The following is a 12,499-nucleotide window of genomic DNA, read 5'->3' as shown; positions in this document are numbered from 1 at the left end:
CATGCAGGTTCTCGGTCCTCATTCATTCATTCATTCAATAGTATTTATTGAGCTCTTACTTAGTGCAGAGCACTGTACTGAGTGTTTGGAATGTACAATGCGGCAACAGAGACAATCCCTGCCCAATGGCGGGCTCACAATTCATTCAACAGTATTTATTGAGCGCTTACTAAGTGCAGAACACTGTACTGAGTGTTGGGAATGTACAATTCGGCAACAGAGACAATCCCTGCCCAGTGACGGGCTCACAGTCTAAACCGGGGAGACAGACAGCAAAGCAAAACAGAACAAAACAAAAACAAGACAACATCATCAAGATAAATAGAATTCTCAAGTCTACCTAGCTGCACTGAACCTCGCCTGTCGATTAGAGCGGAGCCTCCACCACTGACAGTTTGCCAGTTCTCTCCTTAGGAGTTAGGGTCCCAAGAGGTTCCTCTGAAATGGCACGCTGGCACGATCTGCCAATGCCCTCCGTTAGTCTGTGGGTGACGAAGCCAACGATCCAGGAGGGATTCTGGAGAGCCCTTGTCTTGGAAACATTATGGCCAGACAGCAATTCCAGCCTGGAACTCTGTCTGTCCTTGATCTAATAATAATGATAAAGATAATGATGATGATAAGAGTAACAATAATAATAATGGTACTTGTTAAGCATTTACTAGGTGCCAAAGCACTATTCTAAGCGCTGGGGTAGATACGAGGTAATCGGGTTGGACAGTCCCTGTCTCACGTGGGGGCCGCAGACTTAATCCCCATTTTACAGACGAGGGAAGTGAGGCACAGAGAAGTGACTTGCCCAAGGTCACACAGCGGACAAGTGGTGGAGTCAGGATTAGAAGCCATAACCTCCTAACTCCTAGGCTCAGGCTGTTTCCACTACACCAGGCCAGGAAGCAAACTGCTCTTCCTCTCTCCCCATAGCCCCTACTCCCTCCCTCTCCCGCCCCACAACACGTATATATTTGTACATATTGATCATTCTATTTATTGATGATGTGTATATCTCTATAATTCTATTTATTTTGTTGCTATTAATGTCTACGTGTCTTGTTTCATTCTCTGTGTCCCCCTTCTAGACTGTGAGTCCGTCGTTGGGTAGGGATTGTCTCTGTTGCCCGAATTGTACTTTCCAAGTGTTTAGAAGAGTGGTCTGCACATGGTAAGTGCTCAATACATACGAGTGAACGAATGAACTGTAGGACCAGATCCTGTTCATTCATTCATCCAGTAGTATTTATTGAGCCCTTATCGGGTGCAGAGCACTGTACTAAGTGCTTGGAACGTACAATTCGGCAACAGACAGAGGCAATCCCTGCCCAGTGATGGGCTCAAGGTATAAACGGGGGAGACAGCAAAGCAAAACAGAACAAAACAAGATAACATCATCAAGATAGAATCAAGGAGATATACACCTCATACACCTCATGACCCAACCAAGATCCTCTTCCCACTGGGGAGGACTTGGGGGAGGAAAGCCCTGGACTTGCTTGAGCCCAAACCAAATCCATTTGGGCAGAACAGAACTCTTTTCATCCCTAATGAGAGAAAGGACAATGGCACACTCCCTGACTGCCTTTTTCTGCCTCTCAGTCAGGAAGTAGAGGGCTTTGACCTGCTTTCTGCATTTAGACCTTGGTCTGTATTAGAAACATCAGTGCTTTCAGAAATCAGACGTCCATACTGATTCTTCAATGCGCCATATGTAGAAAACTATTCTCTCGCGGATGGTTTCGAAACCTGTAAGCGTTGAAACGTGCCCTGCCTTTTTTTATTTGGAGAAAGCTACTTAGAAATTCTTATAGACTTAGACCTGCCCTTTCAAAGGAACCACACTACAGAAGGGCACATAAAGGAAAGTCCCCTAAGTGCAAAAAAAATCAGCCAGATGTTTCATATTAAAAAAAGCTTTCCACTGCCTGCGAACCCATATCCTGAAGAAAAGGTGAGAAAGCTATTACATAGCTCAGGGCTCAGTTAGCTACTCATTTTCCACATCTCCTTGTATTTCCTCGTACTACTTATTTCTCTTCATTCTCTAGCGCTTCTTCTCAGTGAGTCAGTGAATTCTCCATTGCCATTTTTCAATTCTATCTTATTCTAGGGCTGTCATAGCTCCATTGCCTCAGCACCTTCCTTCACCCACCACCAAACCACCATCATCACCTCACAGCACCTAAATCTCAAATGCTTTACAAGCTGCTGTCAGGAATTTAGTACCTTAAGGCTGACTTCAACACCTTTCTTTCATGTTTTATGCTTTTGCCAGTTTTATAGTCATTACACAGCTGCAGAAAATGGCTACAAATCAAGAGAATGACTTCAAGCACTATTGAGAACAGGGGGTGGGGAGGGCCATGGTAGCCCTCATTTACCAATGCTGGGCTCACACAAAATAGTTAAGCATTTATTAAAGTCATAAGTAACATTTTGACCTGCAGTAGAGTGTATTTTCTCTCTGTGATGTGGGCTATTTATTGTTCACAAAATAAATGACTCTTCTACTCTAGCTTTGTCATACTCTCCCACGCTCTTAGTACTAGGACACGTGATCGATCTTATCAACTCTACTCATTGTACGAGCTCTAACCTCACCAACTCTGAAATTCCTTTAGCCAACCACAACCTCCTCACCCACCTTCTCTACCACATTCCCCCTCCCACCATTCATTTATTCAATATATTTATTAAGAGCTTACTGTGTGCAGAGCACTGAACCAAGCACCAGGGAAAGCACAATAAAATGGAAAACAGTGAAATTTCTTGCCTACAGTAAGCTCACAATCTAGAGGCAGGGAGACAGACATCAGTACAGATGAATAAAATGACAGCTATGTACATAAGTGCTGTGGGGTCGGGATGGGAGCGTGGAGGGAGAGAACAAAGGGAGCACATCAGGGTGACGCAGAAGGGATTCAGAGATGAGGAAAAGCGGGCCTTAGTCTGGGAAGGCCTCTTGGAGGAGATGTGCCTTCTTTGAGGTTTTGAAGGGGGTGGAAAGTAATTGTCTTTTGGTATTTGAGGAGGGAGGGCATTCCAGGCCAGAGGCAGGACGTAGGCCAGGGGTCGGTAGCAAGACAGGCGAGATGGAGGCACAGTGAGAATGTTTGCACTAGAGGAGTGAAACATGCAGGCTGGGTTATAGAAGGAGAGAAGTGAGGTGAAATAGGAGGGTGCAAGGTGATGGACTGCTGTAAAACCACTGGTGAGGAGTTTTTGTTTGAAATAGAGGTGGAGGGGCAACCACTGGAGATTTTTTTTTGGGGGGGGAGGGTGATATGTCCTGAAGGTTTTTGAGAAAGATGATCTGGGCAGAGGAGTGAAGTACGGGACTGGAGCGGGTAGAGACAGGAGGCTGGGAGGTCAGCAAGGAGGCTGATGCAGTAATCTAGGTGGGATAAGATGAGTGATTGTATTAACGTGGTAAGCAGTGTGGATGGAGAGGAAAGGGCAGATTTTAGTGGAGTTGTGAAGGTGGGACAGGATTTGGTGATGGACTGAATATTCCCTTTCCCTCTGCTCCTCCTTCCTTCCCCATTGCCCCTACTCCTTCCTCTGCTCTACCCCCTTCCCCTCTCCACAGCATTTGTATAAATTGGTAGATATTTATTGCTCTATTTATTTTATTAATGATGTGCATTTATCTGTGGTTCTATTTATCTATTTTGATGGTAGTGATGCTTGTCCACTTGTTTTGTTGTCTGTCTACCCCTTCTAGACTGTGAGCCCATTGTTGGGCAGGGGTTGTCTCTATTTGTTGCTAAATTGTACTTTCCAAGCGCTTAGTATAGTGCTCTGCAAACAGTAAGTGCTCAATAAATATGATTGAACGAATGTATGAATATGTGTGTGGAATGAGAGAGAGGAGTCAAGGATAACTACAAGGTTGTGGGCTTGGAGGATGGGAAGGAGGGTGGTGCCATCTACATAATGGGAAAGTCAGGTAGAGGACAGGGTTTGGGTGGGAAGATAGGGAGCTCTGTTTTGGCCGTGTTAGGTTTGAGGTGATGGGAGGACATTCGAAAAGACGTGTCTTGAAGCCAGGAGGAGATGTGAGCCTGGAAAGAGGGAGAGAGATCAGCAGAGGAGATGGAGATTTGGGTATCATCTCCATAGAGGTGGTGGTTAAAGCCTTGGGAGTGAATGAGTTCTTCAAGGGAGTGAGCGTAGAAGGACACTACGCTGTCCTGTTCTGCCACAGACATCTCTGATCTGTCAACACCCTTCAATTTTCCGAAGTCACCATGCCCCATCTATTCTCCATAACCAACCTACCTTCTCTTGACACACATATCCATGTTTTCTCCACTGAAAGGCAACTCCCTTCCTCTTCTATCTCTCCATTAATCTCATACCTCTTGAGAAGCAGCGTGGCTCAGTGGAAAGAACCCGGGCTTGGGAGTCAGAGATCATGCGTTCGAATCCCGGCTCTGCCACTCGTCAGCTGTGTGACTGTGGGCAAGTCACTTCACTTCTCTGGACCTCAGTTACCTCATCTGTAAAATGGGGATTAACTGTGAGCCTCACGTGGACAACCTGATTCCCCTGTATCTACCCCAGCGCTTAGAACAGTGCTCTGCACATAGTAAGCGCTTAACAAATACCAACATTATTATTACCTCTAACCCACCACCCTGGATCACCTCCACAGTACCCTTCCTTCTGCTGCTGAGAACTACAGGCGGAAATAGACTCCAAAATGATCTCGTCTACTGAAAATTCACCCTCATCTGCTTTTCCTCTGGCCCCTTCTCTACTTGGCAACATGATTTCTCCATCTTTACCAATTTTCACACCAATTCTTTGTGTGTGGCAGCTGTCTCAGTTCAACTCCCTTCTCAAACCTCATCCTCCCCAACTCCCTTGTCTTAAAAATACCTTCCCTTAACCCCACCGCACTCTCCAGCCATCACCTCATATGCCTCTTACCATTCCTTTCCAAACGTCTTGAGAGAATTGTTTACGTGAGCGACTTCCTCTTTGTCTCTTCCAATTCTTTCCTTGACCCTCTCCAATCTGACTTCCACCCGCTCTACCCCAAACTGCCCTCTCTAATGTCACCAATGTCTTCCTTCCTGTCTCTTCCCCCTCCTAATCCTCCTCAATCTCTCAGCTGCCTTCAACATGGTGGACTACCCCCTTATCTTGGAAACACTACCTAACCTTGATTTCACTGATACCGTTCTCTATTACCTCTCTTTCTAGCTCTCCGTCCTTTTCACTGACTTCTCCTCTGCCTCCCACCGGCTAACTGTGGGAGCCTCTTGAGGTTCAGTATTGGGCTCGTTATATTCCTTCCACCTAGGTAAGACTTTTCAGTCCCTCCTGTTTGCCTAAGCTCCCAGACCCCAGCATTTCTAACTTAGTTGCTTTTTAAGCTACTGACGGAACTAAGCTTGGAAAGCACACACATAGGTTCTTGGGCAGTCAGTCAAATGAAGGAATCTGCAAGTCTCCAACACTTGAGAAGCAGCATGGCCTAATGGCTAGAGTGAGGGCTTAGGAGTCAGGAGGACCTGGACTCTAATCCCTGCTCTGCCACTTGTCTGCTGTGTGACCTAAGGCAAGTCACTTCACTTCTCAGTGCCCTCAGTTACCTCATCTGTAAAATGAGGATTTATAATGTGACCCCCGTGTGGGCCATGGACTGTGCCCAACCTGATTCACATCTATCTACTGCAGTGCTTGTAGAGTGCCTGGCACTTAGTAAGTGTTTGACAAATGCCATTAAAAAAAAGAATACAAAAGAAGGAAACAATCCCTAGTCATTTTAAGACAGTTATTTCTCATGCAGGGGTGATAATCATCTCATTTTCACACCTAAATAGTTTTAGTAATGTTGGTATTTGTTAAGCGCTTACTAGTACAGAACACTGTTCTAAGCACTGGGGTAGATACAGGGTAATCAGATTGTCCCACCTGAGGCTCACAGTTAATCCCCATTTTACAGACGAAGTAACTGAGGCACAGAGAAGTGAAGTGACTTGCCCACAGTCACACAGCTGACAAGTGGCAGAGCTGGGATTTGAACCCATGACCTCTGACTCCCAAGCCTGGGCTCTTTCCACTGAGCCACGCTGCTTCTAGTTTTAGTCCTTTATTCACATTTCATTTTTCAGAAGCAATATTAATTAGCTGTCAATGTTCTGTACAAAAATGTCAGACTTAGAAGTTACCAACATAGAATTTATGTTTTGTGACCTCCAGGGGGAAGCCTGGTTTTTCATCTATTTTTGGGAAATGGTATTTCACACCCATTGCTGAATAGAACCAAAGAGCTGAAAGGGACTCAAAGAGCCTTCTAGGCCAACCCCCTCCCTCCAGACAAGACTGCAATAAAGTTCCACCAGAAAGATACCAGTCCAAATCTTTGCTTAAATAGGCTCTGGAGAAGACAGCTCTAAAGCCCTGTTCCTTCCCTCATAAATGAGCATATGATCATGTCTCAAATCTGCTCCACTCAAGCTGTCATCTAATAATCTGAAAGGGAGTTTGCACAAAAAGCAAAAGCAGAACAAATATTTTATAGATATAGTGATGCCTGGTCTCAAACTCCGTGATAGAACATTGGACTGCAGGATGCCCAATATAGCAAGTAGACCTGGCCTCATAGGCAGCAATCCAAAATTCATTCAGTTATATTTATTAAGCACTGTTTGGGTGCAGAGCACTATATTAAGCACTTGGGAAAGTACAGTACAATAAAAAGTGAAAATCCCTGCCCACAACAAGCTCACAGTCTAGAGTGGGCAGACAGATATCAATTCAAATAATGAAAATTACAGATATGTACACACTCCTTCAACAAAAACTTCAGGAAGATCAAGATACCCATTGGCTGTCTTAAAAACAGCCACAAGGTCACCAGTAATAATAATAATAATGTTGGTGTTTATTAAGCGCTTACTATGTGCAGAGCACTGTTCTAAGCACTGGAGTAGACACAGGGGAATCAGTTTGTCCCACTTGGGGCTCACAGTCTTAATCCCCATTTTCCAGATGAGGGAACTGAGGCACAGAGAAGTGAAGTGACTTGCCCACAGTCACACAGCTGACAAGTGGCAGATCCGGGAATCGAACCCATGACCTCTGACTCCGAAGCCCAGGCTCTTTCCACTGAGCCATGCTGCTTCAGCATCAGCACGGAAGAAAATATTTATCTGCTCACAGTGTGAATCATATTGTCAGCCACAAATCCATCTTTCCACTGACACCTGCGTACATAGATAACGTCTCACTGTCAGCAATATCTTAAAAAAAAGAGGACAACATTTTCTAGCTCAAAAAGAATCACGCATTTATATTTGCCTTCTATTTTCCCTCGAATGCCTGAGAGAATCTTATCTTTCTTCCAGACCGGAACTTCTTCCATTTATTTGTGCAATTCAGTGAGGTTTGTGATGGGTTCTGATTACCTTAACTGAAGGAAATGTCAGAAGAAAATAAAGAGTCTAGAAACAGTGAATATCATTTCATTCATTTCCAATTTGTGGGACTTGAACAAGAGGCATTGTTCTATTTCCCTTTTTTAAACACTTGTTTTAAAAAAATAATTACCCCCCCAAAACAGAACTGTTCCTTTTTAAGAAAGATGGTGATTCCTTCATGTTTACTTGAATTTTTCAAGAGAGCATGATGCTTTGCCAAAGGAATCTACTAAAAGCTGAAAACTCGTTTTCTGGGAAATAATGTTTTCTTCATGAAAGTAAAAAAAAAATCTCTATTTATGTAGTATGGTCAAATACCAGATTTGAAGGCTTTAAACATGTAATAAAATAAAGCTTCATTCAATCACGCATTCCAGATGAAAACCCCAAACCAATTTTTAGTATTTATTAAGTGCCCCATGGTAAGTACAGAATATTGATGCAACACATTCCCTGTCTACAAGGAGCTTACGCTCTAATACCAGAGATAAACTTAAAAATACTTACAGCTAAAGTGTAATTTCCACAGACTGACCAACATAGCCTATGGCAATCAAGAAAGGAGTTTTTCTTTTTTTCCTCAACAGAAGCTATGTAAAGAAAAAGAAATGAGGAGGTCAAAGAGAAACAGCACCAGAGGCTGCAAATAACACAATTGTGTGCCCCATATTGCCAGGACTGTGAATTCCACATAGTCCTTTTAGAGAAGCAGTGTGGCTCAGTGGAAAGAGCACAGGCTTTGGAGTCAGGGCTCGTGAGTTCGAATCCCAGCTCTGCCACTTGTCAGCTGTGTGACTGTGGGCAAGTCACTTAACTTCTCTGTGCCTCAGTTCCCTCATCTGGAAAATGGGGATTAAGACTGTGAGCCCCACGTGGGACAACCTGATTCCCCTATGTCTACCCCAGCGCTTAGAACAGTGCTCTGCACATAGTAAGCGCGTAACAAATACCAACATTATTATTATTATTATTATTACACTCGCACCCATCGGTAAATTTCACCTTTATTAGCACCAACTCCAAGTACAAAAGACAACTATTCAGACTGGAAGGTAATATTCACCAGAATGTTATTATGTTAATGTTATTGGTTAATGTTAACTTATTTTTACAACTAAGCTTTTCCTCCAACAAATTTTTTTTATCATCAAAAATACTTTTGGTAGTCAGTAAGCAATTACAGAGAGCTTCATAAAACTATAAGCTACATCCCCTTACCACCACTTGGAAAAAAAAAATCACTAGACATCAGTAGACAAAATCTCATTCAATAGTATTTATTGAGCGCTTACTATGTGCAGAGCACTGTACTAAGCGCTTGGAATGAACAAGTCGGCAACAGAGAGAGACAGTCCCTGCCGTTTGACGGGCTTACGGTCTAATCGGGGGAGACGGACAGACGAGAACGATGGCGATAAATAGAGTCGAGGGGAAGAACATCTCGTAAAAACCGATGGCGACTAAATAGAATCGAGGCGATGTACATTTCATTAACAAAATAAATAGGGTGATGAAAATATATACAGTTGAGCGGGCGAGTACAGTGCTGAGGGGATGGGAAGGGAGAGGGGAAGGAGCAGAGGGAAATGGGGGGAAAAGAGGGTTAAGTTGCGGAGAGGTGAAGGGGGGGTGGTAGAGGGAGTAGAGGGAGAATCCTTGCTCTGCTCAAGATCATTTTGGAAAACACCTTTTTCCACATGCAAATGCTCCCGAGATAAATGTACAAACTTCACCCAGATAATAATCATTATTGTGTTCCTGAAAAATATGATCCTTATTATTCACCTGGCACTGTCAATAAAACAGAGACGACTAATGTCTAGAAAATTCTTAAGTCACTGACTCCAAGATGGTACGATCGATACAGCCCAGATGGGCCGCATAACATTCTGAAATCAACAGCTCTCTGCACATGGATATCCACAACTCTCTGTTTGTACGTGCAACCCATCTAAGGACCCTCGGGAATCTGGGATCGCTCCCCCCCAGCCAAAATCACTGAGTGAGTTCTTCTGTTACAATCACTCACCAGTCAGACTTGTGTGCAAATAGCTGACTTACACATATCCCTCATTTCAAATGGAGTAGGGAGAGGTGGTAGTACAATTTTACCGTTCCTTTGGCGGGCAAATCTGCAAGACAATTTACCATCTTTCCGAGGAATGATACTGTCTCTGGGCCATTTCCAATCTGAAGACACAATGTAAGCAGAGCGACTGACTTGTCCAAAAGAAGAGTCTTTTCTAAGAAACAATGTAAAAAGAACAGAAAAACATTATTCGAGAAGGCTATTTAGTTGAATGGCTCCTAAAATTTCCACCTCATTTTCAGCTAATCCTATTTTACGCTAAGAAAGTCTACCGACATCCATTGATATCAAACGTCCGGCCTGAGTTGGCAAAGGTTCAGAAGTGAACATACTTCATCTGTCTGCCTTCCCCAGAATGTTCCAAATCTTCAGGAAGGGCCCCACTTACATTCTCCCCCAGGGCCTGGGACCATGTTACTATATTTGTTTGTCAGTAATTGGGTTGTGGATTTACAAGGAAAGCACAATGACTAGTATTGATAACACATGGGCCTTCTGGACTATTTCTAGCCCTATAAACCTATAGCACCTATAAACCAGGGTCGGGGCCCTCAGGAAGCAAGCATTCTAGTCACCACAAACTTCTGCCAAACAACTGTTAGCCAGGACTGCAGAGGCACAATTATAAAAATACTTGCATTGAATGACACTTGGGCCGGCTGATTCTGAAATCAAGCAGCAACATGGTCCATGGTATTTTTTTTATTTCCCTTTTCACTTGCTAAATTTTTTCTGACCCAGAGAAGCCTTGAACATTAGTTTCCCCATAGCAAGAGGAAACATTCCTGTATTGAGTCTGTCTAAAGATTTCATTTAAAGGTTTTACGCTGAGAGCTGCTTCGAGTTGAACCTTCAAGAGGTTGCAAGAAACAGGAGGAAAGAGAATCCATCTGTGCACAATTAATCGAATTCCACATCATCCTGAGAGTTCCTCTAAATAGACTTTCATTGAAGTGTTTACATTACTTTCTCAAAGGGCTGACTATCTGTTTTTGGCAATTAGGGGCTATTATGGAATAAGAGTAACGCTTTGAGAAGCGATCCAGAAAAAAAGCCTCCCTCCCCACCCCCGGCATTTCTTTGTCTTTCATGGAGTTTTCTTTGAACGCTTTATTTCAGTGGACGCAAACTCCTTGTCTGGTTTGGATTATGCCAGAAGGCACCAGTGACCCGAGAAGAGTGGTCCGTTAGACGGTTTTCCAGGACAGTACTAGAAATGTTCTAATAGTAACTGCGGCATTTGTTATGTGTCAGAGAATATCCTGAGTGTTGGGGTAGATAGAAGATAACCAGGTTGGAAACAGTCCCTGTCCCTATGGGGATCACAGTCTAATGATGATGACAATCTCATCAGTCGGCACTATATATTGAGCACTTACTGTGTGAGGAACACTGCGCTAAGCCCTTGGGAGGTTATAGCACAGTAGAATTAGCAGACACATTCCCTTTCAATAACAAGCTTACTATCTCTCGGCACAATTCCCTAGACAGTCGCAGTGCAGCGTGGCTCAGTGGAAAAGAGCACGGGCTTTGGAGTCAGAGGTCATGGGTTCGAACCCCGGCTCTGCCACTCGTCAGCTGTGTGACTTTGGGCAAGTCACTTCACTTCTCGGTGCCTCAGTTACCTCATCTGTAAAATGGGGATGAAGACTGTGAGCCCCACGTGGGACAACCTGATTCCCCTGTGTCTACCCCAGCGCTTAGAACAGTGCTCGGCACATAGTAGCACATGGGAAGCAGCATGGCTCAGTGGAAAGAGCACAGGCTTTGGAGTCAGAGGTCATGAGTTCAAATCCCAGCTCTGCCACGTGTCAGCTGTGTGACTGTGGGCAAGTCACTTAACTTCTCTGTGCCTCAGTTACCTCATCTGTAAAATGGGGATTAAGACTGTGAGCCCCATGTGGGACATCCTGATTCCCCCGTGTCTACCCCAGCGCTTAGAACAGTGCTCGGCACATAGTAAGCGCTTAACAAATACCAACATTATTATAGTAAGCGCTTAACAAATACCAACATTATTATTATTATTATTATTATTGCTAACATCAGAAGATTTTCTCCAAGGTCCAATCGTGACTTGGTTTTACGGGAATTTGACAAGCCGACTAGATGGAAGTGTTCAAAACTTGCCAGAATAGCCTCAAAAATTGTAACATTATCTGAGGGTTTATTTTCAGCTGACCAACACCACGGCCGTTTCCTAGACACTATTCTGTCAAGGTGTTAATAATAATGGTATTTGTTAAGTGCTTACTAAGTGTTGGGTACTGTTTGAAACACTGGGGTAGAAGCAAGATAGTCGGGTTGGACACAGCCCCTGTCCTCCACAGGGCTCACAGTCTGAATCCCCATTTTACAGATAAGGGAAGTGAAACACAGAGAAGTTAAGTGACTTGCCCAAGGTCACACAGCAGGCCAACGATGGAGCCAGGATTAGAACCCAGGTCCTTCTGACTCCAAGCCCCTTGCTTTATCCTCTAGGTTTTACTATCGTCAGCTTCAAGCCTTCCTCTGCTGCAGCCCCTGTGCCCGGAACCATGGAGCGGAGGTAGGACAGGGTTCATGCTGACAAGGGAGCGGAATGCAAAGGTTCTATCAATCAGTGGCATTTGTTGAACATCACCTCTGTTCAGAAGTCTGTACTAAGAGCTTGATAGACACAGTCCCTGCCCACAAGTGGCTCATTGCAAAGTGGAAAAAAAAACACTCTAGGATCAAGCGAGTCCTCAATGTCTTCCAGTTCTCATTAACCGTAAATCTTGCCAGTTCTGCCTCCAAAACAGTTCCTGGATTCTCTTCTTCCTCTCCACCCAAATACGGACCACCCTGATCTGAACATTTGTCTACTCATGAATAGGCTTCTGTATTAACCTTCTCTCTGGTCTTCCTGATTCCAGTCTCTAACACCCCTCCAGGTTACACTACCCTCTGTTGCACACGATCACAGCTCTCCACTCTTCCATCACCTCAAGGGGCATGTCCG

The sequence above is a fragment of the Ornithorhynchus anatinus genome, chromosome X1 (genome assembly GCF_004115215.2).
Source record: "Ornithorhynchus anatinus isolate Pmale09 chromosome X1, mOrnAna1.pri.v4, whole genome shotgun sequence".
In the NCBI taxonomy this organism is placed as follows: domain Eukaryota; kingdom Metazoa; phylum Chordata; class Mammalia; order Monotremata; family Ornithorhynchidae; genus Ornithorhynchus; species Ornithorhynchus anatinus.
Note: the sequence above shows the minus strand (reverse complement) of the source record.